General features: G+C 40.3%; 1 protein-coding gene across 3 annotated transcripts in view; it reads right to left on the bottom strand.

The window, feature by feature from the left end:
* CTDSPL2 (CTD small phosphatase like 2) overlaps positions 1–10,096 on the bottom strand; it is a 104,334-nt gene extending 94,238 nt beyond the window's left edge. Inside the window, exon 1 of one of the 3 annotated variants that reach the window (XM_043986805.1) lies at positions 9,623–10,096. The gene's annotated coding sequence lies outside the window, so the exon portion shown is untranslated. The remainder of the gene's footprint in view (positions 1–9,622) is intronic. The other 2 variants (XM_043986804.1, XM_043986803.1) reach the window with 2 other exon arrangements.
* Positions 10,097–12,491: the final 2,395 nt, after the last annotated feature.

Raw genomic sequence — 12,491 nt, 5'->3', positions numbered from 1 at the left:
TCAAATGAGGGAATAGGGTTTTTTTTATTCTCCTTCAATCTTTAACTTAATACAAGTCAAGTAGGGCAGAAACAAGTCACATTATATAATTTATTAACCCATCAATTCCACATTTTGGTCATTATTAATTTTGAAATGTGTTTTTCTACAAGCAAAAGAATAACAAGAAGAAACATTCAGTTTCTACTACTTTTTGTTTTGTTTTTTGAGGTTTTCCCCTTTTGTTCTGATTCTTCTTTTACAACATGACTAATGCAGAAATATGTTTAATGTGATTGTACATATATAACCTATATCAGACTGCTTGCTGTCTTGGGGAGGGTTCAGGGAGGAGAGGGAGAAAAATTTTAAACTAGAAATCTTATAAAAACATTTATGTTGAAAACTATTTCTACATGTAACTGGAAAATAATAAAATACTTTATGAAAAACAAATTTTAAAAAGAAACAATGTATAACTTTAAAAAAATAAAGAAACGAGGAGTTCAGAGAAACCTGGAAGGACTTACATGAACCAGGAGAACATTGTACACAGTATCAACAACATTGTGTGTTGATCAGCTGTGATAAACTTGACTCTCAACAATACAATGGTCCAAGATAGTTGCAAAGGACTCGATGGAAAATGCTCTCCAAATCCAGAAAAAAAGAACTATGGAATCTAGACGCAGACTGAACCATACTGTTTCTACTTTTTTTGAGGTTTTCCCCTTTGCTTGCTGTCTTGGGGAGGGAGAAAAATTTGTAACTAGAAATCTTATAAAAACAAATGTTGAAAATTATCTCTATATGTAACTGGAAAATAATAAAATACTTTTATGAAAAAAAAGTTACGGGGGCAGCTAGGTGGAACAGTGGATAAAGCACCCGCCCTGGATTCAGGAGGACCTGAGTTCAGAGCCGGCCTCAGATACTTGATATTTACTAGCTGTGTGACCCTGGGCAAGTCACTTAACTCTCAATGCCCCGCAAAAAAAAAAAAAGTTACACAGAAAAAGTGGGGTAAAAGAAACAATAAAATGTATGATCTGAAAAAAATTTTTTTTTAAATATAAGGTCTTTGTCACTTCCATAATCAAGAAGATTCAGTGATTTCTAGCTCCAGATTTATAATACATTATCCACTCTATGGTCCAGCCAAACTGGCTTATTTGCTTGCTTGCTCCTCTTACCTAACATTTCATCATCTGTTCCACAAGTTTAAATACATCTTGGAAATATTCTCTTCTTACTCCTCTGGCTCTCCATCATTTCGATGTTCAGCTCAAGCACTAACTCCTAAAAATGAAGCCTTTCTCGATCTCTCCCAGTTCTTAGTATTTTCCTCTACTGCATTACATTTTATTCTGTATCTACTTATATACGTACATGTAGTCTCTCTGATGGACTGACTGTAAGCACCTTTAAAACTTCCCAACTCCTAGCACAGTACCTAGCACATAAGTGCTCAGTAAATGTTTCTGGATTGACTGATAGAAAAGCAGTAGAAAATATCAAGATAACAAAAATTCTTATTTCTAATGAGTGTTAATTTTCTAGCTGCAAGAGGTAGGTTCCATCAATTATGCATGTTTACTTTCCCCTTAGGCTTCAAAATAAATACCTATTAATAATTTGGAGCTTTTATAATCATAATTCCTAATCATACCTGTCAAATGACAAATTATGTAAAAAAGGGCGTAAGTCCAAGAAAATATATGCCAATGCAAAGGACCTTACTTTAGCAAAAATACAGAGGCTTAAATTTTAAAGAAGTAGGCCTCTTTTTTTTCCCAATAAGCTTATATAAAATCTTGATATCACCATGCCACCTGTTCTCACAAACTAATAGGCTTTCTATTCAAGGTAACAACTCCATATTTAAAGTTTTTTTGAACATATATTTGCAAGTTTAGAGCACTGCCCCAATATATAAATTAACAAGAGTATTAAAAATATGAACTTAATTTCAATAAAATTATCACAAGAACAAGTCTAATTTTACCAAGAGGAAAAAAGTGATTAATTGGTTCAATAACCCCACAAATTCACAGGTAATTCATTTTGAACTTTAATCAATCGATAAATATTTATTAAGTGCCTACTATGTGTGAGACAATGTTAAAGGATCCATTATGTACTAGAGCAAACATCATTTTAGAGCATTAAGGTAAGCTAAACAGTAAGTTATAAAGAAAAATTATAATTTTATATAAAAACCTGTATCCAGGGGCAGCTGGGTGCCACAGTAGATAAAGCCACGAGCCCTGGATTCAGGAGGACCCGAGTTCAAATCCGGCCTCAGACACTTGACACTTACTAGTTGTGTGACCCTGGGCAAGCCACTTAACCCCCATTGCCCCACAAAAAAAAAAAAAAAGAAAAAGAAAAAGAAGAAGAAGAAGAAGAAGCTCTAATCACAATGGATAAAGCACCCACCCTGGATTCAGGAGGACCTGAGTTCAAATCCAGCCTCAGACACTTAACACTTCCTAGCTGTGTGACCCTGGGCAAGTCACTTAACCCTCATTGCCCATCAAAACAAACAAAAACAAAACCAAAAAACCTGTATCCAACAATGATAGAATGAAATGAAGACTATGAGAGTAGAAAGAACACTAGAACAGAGGATCCAAGTTCAAATCCTACATCAGCCCTTTGTGTTCTTGAGCAAGTCACTTAACCTCTCTGGGTCACAGATTCCAAATCTTGAAAATGAGGGGGGGCTGGACTTCTTTTTTCAAATAATAAACATTTTTATTTAAAGTTTTGAGTTCCAAATTTTATTCTTCCTTCCCTCCCTCTTCTCCCCTCTCCCTGAGGGGGTAAGCAATCAGATATTGGCTATATATGTACAATTATGTAAAACATTACCATATTAGTCATTTTGTATTAAGAAAACTTGAATAAAAGAAACAAAATGAAAGTGAAAAATAGCATGCTTCAGTCTTTGTTCAATCAATATCAGTTCTTTTTTTGGAGATGATAGTATGTTTCATCATTAGTCCTTTGGAATTGTCTTGGATCATCATTGTATTGCTGAGAATAGTTGTCATTCACACTTCTTCATCAAACAATATTGCTGGGCATTCTCTTGGCTCTGCTCGCTTCACTATATATCAGTTCATATAAGTCTTTCCAGGCCTTTCTGAAATCATCCTGCTTGTCATTTTTTATAGCACAATAATATTCCATCACCAGACTAATTAGTTCTAATGTCTAAATATATGGTCTTATGGTTATAATAGGAACCTACTCAAGGAAAAACAAGCAACAGATATTGACCAATAATGAATAGTTCCCAATCAAAAATTCTTAAGTCATTAAAGGTCTTAGGGCCTTAGATCTAAGTTGTTAACTGAATGGTTGTGAAATAATTTTCCACTACTCAGACTAACATTAAATAGTAGAGACCAGGCATACATAAACGCACTCTCACGTTTCACTACTGACAAAGCAGAGAATTAACCCTGATAAGTATATAAAACTAAGTAGCAGAGATAAATAGATGATGAAAAAGACTGAGTGGAAATACCTAGGTTTACATAGCTAACAGACAAAGCTATTTACACCAACTAGTCATAAATACTATATTTAATGATTTTTTGGGGTATCCAAAACCAGGCTTGCTATAAATTTAATCCATATTCATAATTCAGAGACAGATGTAACTTTCTATTTAGAAGCTATACAGCACTTATCTTAAATATATATCAGATTAATTTTGTAGCTAGCATAGAAAGCTGAATGATGATTTTGTTTTATTTAATAAAGGTTATGAAGTTCTTGGGAAGTGAATCATTCCCAATTCATTAGGATAATCATGGATTTGGGCTAAAAAGAGGAAGTTAACAACTATTATCAAAATAAGATATTAAACTGTTTTACTTAATTAACCCAAAATTATGTAGCTTGGATACTTTTTTTTCCAAGCAATAATTTTTTAAAAATAGAAGTATTTTAGGGACAGCTAGGTGGTGCAGTGGATAAAGCACCAGCCCTGGATTCAGGAGGACCTGAGTTCAAATGCAGCCTTGGACACTTGACACTAGCTGTGTGACCCTGGGCAAGTCACTTAACCCTCATTGCCCCACCACAAAACAAACAAATAAAAAAAATATATGAATAAAAAAAAATAGAAGCATTTTGCACACACACACAAAAAAAGTATGACAATTTACCTTCCTTCTTTGCAGAGTTATAAGGCTATGGGTGTGGAAGACTACATATCACATCAAATTTGATTCATGTGATGATTAGTTTTATATAGTCCTGCCCCCCATTTCTTTTTATTAAAAAGGATTGGGGGGCAGCTAGGTGGCGCAGTGGATAGAGCACCGGCCCTGGAGTCAGGAGTACCTGAGTTCAAATCCGGCCTCAGACACGCAACACTGACTAGCTGTGTGACCCTGGGCAAGTCACTTAACCCCAATTGCCTCACTAAAAAAAAAAAAAAAAAAGGATTGGGGACAGCTAGATGGCACAGTGGATAGAGCACCGGCCCTGGAGTCAGGAAGACCTGAGTTCAAATCCGGCCTCAGACACTTCACACTTACTAGCTGTGTGTGTGACCCTGGGCAGGTCACTTAATCCCAATTGCCTCACAAAAAAAAAAAGGGGTGGCATTCTTGGAGTGGGGAGGAAGTAGGACATATTGGAAAGTGATTAAATTATTAGGTGATTTTAAAAAACAAAACTTTTAAAAATAAATTTTTGGGGGGAATTCTTAGTTATTTATAACAAAGCTGAAATGTTTTACAAAAGTAAATAGATCTAACTAGATCAACAATGATAAACTTAAAATCCTGGCTTCCTCAAGTGAAGTCTTCTTTTTGACAAGAAAAAAAACAAAACAGGCCTTCTTGGAGTATTTAGAATAAGTTAGTTCAAAAAAATAAAAAACATTTTTTTTATGTCCATAGGACCTGTAAGTGGATTTACACTTTAATAATTTCTGATAAATCAAAAATGTTCAAGAGTAATCTCTGTAATTCAGTGTTGTGAGTCTACTTAAAACTTCAGCAGCAAACATTTTTCAAATTGTCCACTAAACATGCATTCCTGAAATTCATCACAGTTGATATTATTGAGAAATTATCAAATTATGTTGAAAGATTAATGACATGTATGCATATATGCATACATACATACATATTACTTCTCATTCCCATTCCCCTCGCCCAAGTCCCAAGGTGGGGGAAGTCATTATTATTGTCATCAAAATTATAGTCTGAGGCTGTAAAACTCTAATTTAAGCTTTTACTGTCTGATTTTTGGCTACCCAGAAAACATAACTCACATCTACAATTTAATGAATTAAGGACACTTTTGTCTAATTTGTTTTCATAGAACCACAAACCTCTCATATTTAGTTTTCTATAAAACTAAAAGAAAACTATGAAAATGTAGTGCTTCAAACCTAGCGAAACAGCATGGCATAGTGAGAGCTAGCTTCAGAGCTGGAAAAAACTGAGTTCAAGTCTGGCCAATTATATATACATATACGCTGGGGGAGGAGACATGTCACCTCTTAACTCTCAACTGCATAAGACTATTTATAAGATTATAAAGTGCAAAACAGGGGTTGATCTTCATTGGTAAGAGTTTTCTCACTGGGATTTCCCAATACCAGTGAGAACAGGTAAAGATTGAAAAAAAACAAACAAACAACCACCCTCATTTAATCAGGTTCTCATGGAATATATAATGACAATTAGGTAGGATACAGCTATATATTGTTAGAGGTCTATTTATTTGAAAGATGCTTAGTGTATACAATCTATAGCCTGTAGTGATGTAGAATGTGCGACTATTATTCAAATATTATATATCCAGGTTTTATCCCTATTCCATTATTTAAATGTTTTATCTTGGGGGCAGCTAGGTGGCACAGTGGATAAAGCATTGGCCTTGGATTCAGGAGGACCGGAGTTCAAATCCAGCCTCAGACACTTGACACTAGCTGTGTGACCCTGGGCAAGTCACTTAACCCTCATTACCCTGCAAAAAAACAAATGTTATATCTTAATGTTCAAAGCCCCCTTTATATGGACCTTTAAAATAATAATTTAAAGTAACTTTTAAAAAAGAAAACAAATTTGTTTTTGTCTCATATTAGGAAGAATGTGTGTGTGCGCGCACACGCGTGTTCACATGAGCACATATGTGTATATGAGAGAAGATCAAGAAGAAAGGAAAATAAATTGCCTAGTAAACTCCTCTTCAGCTCAATGTATAGTTTTTGGCTATAAAAATCTATTTGTAAAGTTGCAATAGATAGCTTTAAGGACAAGTACACATATGAGGTCAAATGACTTATTTTTAAAAGGACTTTCATCCCGGTTTTTAAACCTAGTTAAAGGGTTTTCATGTTACCACCCAGTTAACAAGTGTTTTCCACTGGATCATCCCACTCAAGTAAAATTCTATATCCCTTTCCCTGTACTTTTCCCACTTTTAGAAAATTAACCTTTTCTCTTCAGTCCAAGTGTCTCAGGGTCCCCATTAGCTGTCAACTAATTTAACAAACTTGTATTAAAAAGTGTGCCAATAAACAATATACCAACACAAGGGTAACACCTTGGAGACTATGCATTAGCACAATAGTGACCAATGATTAAAAAAAAAAAAGCCCCCCAACCCCACCCAAACAACTTTAGATCTACTGTAGGGCTTTGGTGCCCCCAAAATTGTACTTCATCCCTAGCTACTTACTCTGCCTACTTGTATGGTCCTGGTTATTATAATTTAATCTAAACCCAACCATTTTATAAGTGGTTACTGATACCTGTCTTTTCCCCTATGTACCCTCCTATGGTAAATGTCAAGCAAGGGACAAACTAGAACTGCCTCTGCACCTCCTATTACCTTCCCATCCTCAAATTACCAAGTATGTAGTAGATAACCCAGTAGAGAACTGGCAAGCCACATTTTCTATCTTCCTAGAAGACTTTAGACCACTCTTTGGTGATAACTTTGAACATACCTAAATAGGCAAAGTGTATTTTCCACTTTTAAATTTCTCAACTCATGACAAGAAGGTAAACCATGATTTTAAAAAATCCTTATAACTGGACAGTCTCTCTCAAAGGATCACAAGCCACTTTATAATTATCTTTAAAACTCTTTTCATAATTTCATTTGTTACACAGAAGACAAATTACTCTAATTCAACCCGTCCTAATACCCATGCTAGTCTTTTTTTTTTTTTAACAAATACAAGTTTGTTTGGTTTTTAGACATTATTTCTTCAATCTATTTGGCACTGGTCTGGAGGAGGAAGTCATGAACTTGAAATCAGAAACTTGAGAGTTCTAATGCCTTCAGCTCTGTTACAGATTGGCTAGGTGACCTTGGGAAAGTGACAACCAACCTAAAGCTCAATTTCTAAACTTACTGAATGAAGACATGCTAATCTTAAATTAAATGTCCAAGAGTTTTGGGGAAAAAAGTCACTACAAAGAACAGAATTATCAAAGTACAATAAAACAAATCAATCCTGCTTGTATTTCTGTGTAGCCCAATTGCCAGAGAGGCTAAGAGAACCCAACTAGTATCCTTCCAAATAATAATGAAAGAACTGATAAAGGCTCCCATGTGAAGAATTTCATATCTCAATACTATGAAATTCTCAAAAGCACCATACAAGTTCATTTAGTTACATATAAAATGAAATGTATTGAGTACATGAATGCCTTGAAAACTACCTAATGGTGTCACTGAAGTCCAAAAGTAAAGTAAATGGAATACCAAAACTCCACACTAGGCCAATAACTCACTTCTCATAACTCATTTGATCTTTTTTTTTAAATAAACATTTAAAATTACTTAACAAGTGACATACAAACTTCCATTACTACAACCACACTAGTTCTTAATAAACACAAGAATCTCAATGTTTGGAAAGGGGAAAATAGAGGTTCACTTTAGTTCTAAATGATTCTAACACAACATAAAGCCTAAAGTTCTGCCAATGACTCACCATGTAACCTTAGGCAAACTTTAACTGAAATAGGGATAATGATTTTTGCAACTTCCCATCTCTTAATAACATCTCTGGAAATGTGAAGGCCTTTGAGGTCTCAAAGATGAGCCAGATATCCTATGTTTTCATTTGTGTGAGCTGACTTGAACCTGACTTGAATAAAAAAATGGCTTGTTAGGAATTTCAATCGCTGTAATCAAAAAATTTAAAACATAAAAAATCAAACATTCTGATTCTGCAACAAAAGAATAAAAGTAACTTAAGACTAGGTCACAAACCAGTCAGTAATGCCAAAGTCACAAAATTCTTTGTAATTTGTCTTTATGAACAGCTATTTATATACTCCCTGCTGTAATATTGATGAACAGGTCAAGTAAAGGCAATTTAATTTAATTTGCTATTTGTAGTAATAATAGCACAACTGCAAACTACAGTTTCAAAGTTCGATATGGCTTTTTTTGGCAGGGGGAATGGAGAAGGATAAGCAAAAGTGAGTGAAAAGACAGGAAAGAACATACATAACTGTTACAGGTAAACTGAAAACCATACCAATAAACCTATCATTACTCAGAGTGCTAATTTATACATGCACGGATGGGCAGAATTTGGGGGATGGGGACCCGGAAAGTATCTGCCTTGGGGGTGACTAATTATGCTTCACAGCTAATAAGTACACTTCCTTTGAAAACATCCCGGTAGTTTTTACGATGGTTCTAACAGTAAAGGCTTTCCTAGTCACTCTATCTAGCAATCCCATTTACATGTTCCTAGGACTGAGAAGGAAGTCTATTTGGAAGAACTTGTCTAGTTCAAGGACGCAGGGGTGAACCCCAACCCTGATATTAATGCCAAAAGAAAGGCAAATGTCATCAAGCATGGAAACCACAGTTTCAGCCTACACTGCCCCCCCTCCCCATTCCCACTACATAGTATATTGGTCAATAGTATTTGGCCTCTTACTTGGAGGAAGGGGGAATGGAAAAAAAGAAAGACAACCTGATACTGGGTCCAGTAGTAGGCAAATGGACTTGGTGAAACGACTGGCTTTACCCACCTCTGACCCTCAGGGGTTATGTTTATAAAAACTGAGATGCCACGGAGAGCAACGCCCCCTAAAGCAAGATTCACCGGAGGAACGGATACACGCACACACGCACATACACACACTCCTCTCTCTCTCTCTCTCTCTCTCTCTCTTTCACACACACACACACACACACACACACACACACACACACACACACACACACACACACACACACACACCCCTCACAACACCTGGTTGGCCGAGAACGGCAGAAAGAGTATTTACCCTCACCTCTCTAAGGCCTAGAGGAGCAACCAGGGCTGGGGATACAGGAGGTGAAGGGGCCCGCACGTTACACATTTCTCCCCGTCAAACAACACAGGCCGCAGCCCGGGGAACTGCAGCTGGCGGGAACCGAGCTTCCCTACCCGATCCCCGGGAGGAAAGTCCAGAAGCAAGCGGCTCCACACACCGGAGGCACGAGGCACTAAAGCGCCTGCCTACGGAGGCTCCGGAGCCGCAGCAGGACCCGGGTGAGAGGGGGAGGAGACCCCGGCAGGAAGGGCCCTGGAAGAGGCGGAGGGTAGAGGCTGGGGGCGGCGGCGGCAGCCGTTCCTGGGGAGGGAGATTACCTGACTGTGACGGTAGAAAAGTGTCCTCGGACTCCAGCGGCAGTCCCGGCTGCGCACAGTGTGGTGTCTCTCCCGCTTCCTCCGCAACAGCAGCAGTAGCAGCAGCAGCAACAGCAGTTCCCTCAGCCAGTCGCCATTTCCCGCCTACCGACCTGCTGCACCGCACGGACAGAGACCCGGATGGAGAGCGGCCTCTCCGCGCAGGCGCCTTGGCTCCCTCCTCCCCCTCCCGCCACAATTCCGCGAGGTGGGGGGAAGGGTTGAGAGAGGCCGTAGCGGCTGAGGAGACTCCGGTTTCCGCGACGGGAATCAGGAGCTACTGCCTCTGGAAGGAACCGGCTTAAGTTCCTTACGGCAATTGGCCGGAGGGCCCTAGGACCTGAGGGAGCGGCAGGGGTACAGAACCTACGACAGGCAGAGAGATATTTGTACGTTAGGGGCCTCCGTAGCCGGCTGTGTTGTGATCGCGGGGGGAGTAGGGAGTAAAGCGTTGGGGGCGAAGGGGCGGGGACCGGGAGGACGGTTTTTCCTCCCGCTGGTAACGGAACTGCTGGGGCGGGGAGGGGAGGGGAGGGGAGGAGAGGAAAAGGAGAACGCGCCCTCGCCCTAGGGGCGGGGCTTAGAGGAACGTCGCGCTCCGTGGCCTAGTGGCTTTGGAACAAGCCCACGAGCCGGAAGGAGGGACCAGACCAGCCCCGCGGGGGTGGCGCGCTGCGGGGGCGGGGCTGGCGCCTGGCGCGCGGAAGGAGGGCACGGGGTTGGCGTGTTCGAGTGTGCGGGTTTGGCGCAGGCCGGCGGCCGAGGGCTATTGGCTTAGTTTGGGGCTGCCTTTGCCGCGGGGCCTTTGACGTCTGTCCAGCCGGGCTGCCGTGGCGTCATAATTGCTTTGGGGATTCGCTCTTGGCTCATCCGCGGAATTGCTGTCGCTCCATTCCTCCCTCCTCTACCAGGGCACACTCGGGCACCCGCCGAGATCCTACGTCCCACCCCACCACCTGCCTATCCGAGGCTCGACTTGTATTGGTTTCACGGAGTCAAACGCCCGAATAAACTCGCCTCCTGACCTCCCAACCCGACTGTAGGCCACTTTGGAGTCCCCGACTCTTGCACGTGCTTTACAAAGTGACTGGGCTGTATCGACCGGAACGACACAAACGCCTGGCATTTATCTAGTACTTTTTTTTTAACCTAATAGGGTGCATTCTTTCACATCCATTAGTTCATTTCCACCTTGCCACAAGCCTCCCAGGGAGTCAAGATAAGCTGAGTAGTTGGGAGTCGTCTCCTTCCCCTGAGCGTCCTACATCGACAGACCCAGCCAAGCTTTGTTAGTCAGTTTGCTCCTTAAAGCCTCACATTGATTGAAAAACAAATGCTGCGCCAAGAAACCCTCAGTGTGCCCATGGCATTTATTGAGAGCTTGCTGTTTGGGTAATCCTTGTTTAACAGAAGAGAGTCAGGAGATCACACTGTCAGAACCCTAGTGATGATTCCAGAAACCAGTGGCTAAGTGTTTACTGAATCACCAGCACAGCGTGACCTAGTGGGAAGATTTGTTAGGTACAGGATCCTAGCTCTAATACTATCTTGGGCAAGTCACAACCTCTCCCCCCACCCCTTTTCCTCCCTGTCCCTTCTCCCTCCCTCCTTTCCTCATCTGATCCTATATGATTCGATGAACCCTATTTTTTCACTGTTTCTAAGGGGGGAAAATCGCGTATAGCAATAATGACAATTCAGTAAGCACATACTTTAATTATCAAACTTTTTGTTTGTTTCATGTTTACCTCTTTGAGACCCCATTTGGGGTTTTCTTGGCAAAGATACTGAAGTGGTTTGCCATTTCCTTCTCCCGATCATTTTTTTAAAAATAGATGAGGGGGGCAGCTAGGTGGCTCAGTGGATAGAGCACCTGCCCTGGAGTCAGGAGTACCTGAGTTCAAATCCGGCCTCAGACACTTAACACTTACTAGCTGTGTGACCCTGGGCAAGTCACTTAACCCCAATTGCCTCACTAAAAAAAAATAGATGAGGGCCTCAGGCAAACGGGGTGAAATGACTTGCCCAGGGTCACACAATAAGTGTATGAGGCTGTATTTGAAATTATGAAAGGAAATCTTCCTCATTCCAAGCCTAGTATGCCATTCACTGTGCCACCCTGCTTGCCCTAAACATTCTCTAAGCACCAACTCTTTATTTACAGACTGACTAGCCTTTATTTTGCTATTGCCTGAGGGGTTCACACTGTTACTTTGATTGGGCTAGCACAAAATACACTGTAGATAGAAGGGCGAATTGATCCAATCAGAATGAATGAATAAAGCATTTATTAAGCACCTTACTATGCTTAGGTCTGGGGATACAAAGAGAAAAGCAGAACCAGTCCTTGCTCTCAGGGAGTTAACGTTCTCTTTTTTTTTGAGGGGGGGGCTGTTAAGAGTTAAGTGACATGGGCAGCTAGGTGGTGCAGTGGATAAGTCACCAGCCTTGGATTCAGGAGGACCTGAGTTCAAACCCAGCCTCAGATACTTAATAGCTGTGTGACCCTGGGCAAGTCACTTAACCCCCATTGTCCTGCCCCCCCCCCAAAAAAAGAGTTAAGTGACTTGCTCAGGGTCACACAGCTATTAAGTGTCAAGTGTCTGAGGTTGCATTTGAACTCAGTTCCTCCTGAATCCAGGGCCACCTAGCTGCCGGAGTTCACTATCTATTGAGACAATACATGGAAGTTTTCAACTCTAAGTCAGATGGGAAAGTCCTGTGGTCCTTAGGATGCAGCAGCAAAACAGATGTTAAGTTTCTTTAATGTCATTTTCACTGATAAAATCAGTGAATAATATCAGTTTGTGCTGTTGAACTATTTGACCCT

Source organism: Dromiciops gliroides, chromosome 2 (assembly GCF_019393635.1).
Source record: "Dromiciops gliroides isolate mDroGli1 chromosome 2, mDroGli1.pri, whole genome shotgun sequence".
Classification (NCBI taxonomy): domain Eukaryota; kingdom Metazoa; phylum Chordata; class Mammalia; order Microbiotheria; family Microbiotheriidae; genus Dromiciops; species Dromiciops gliroides.
This window is presented reverse-complemented; position numbering and strand designations above follow the sequence as displayed.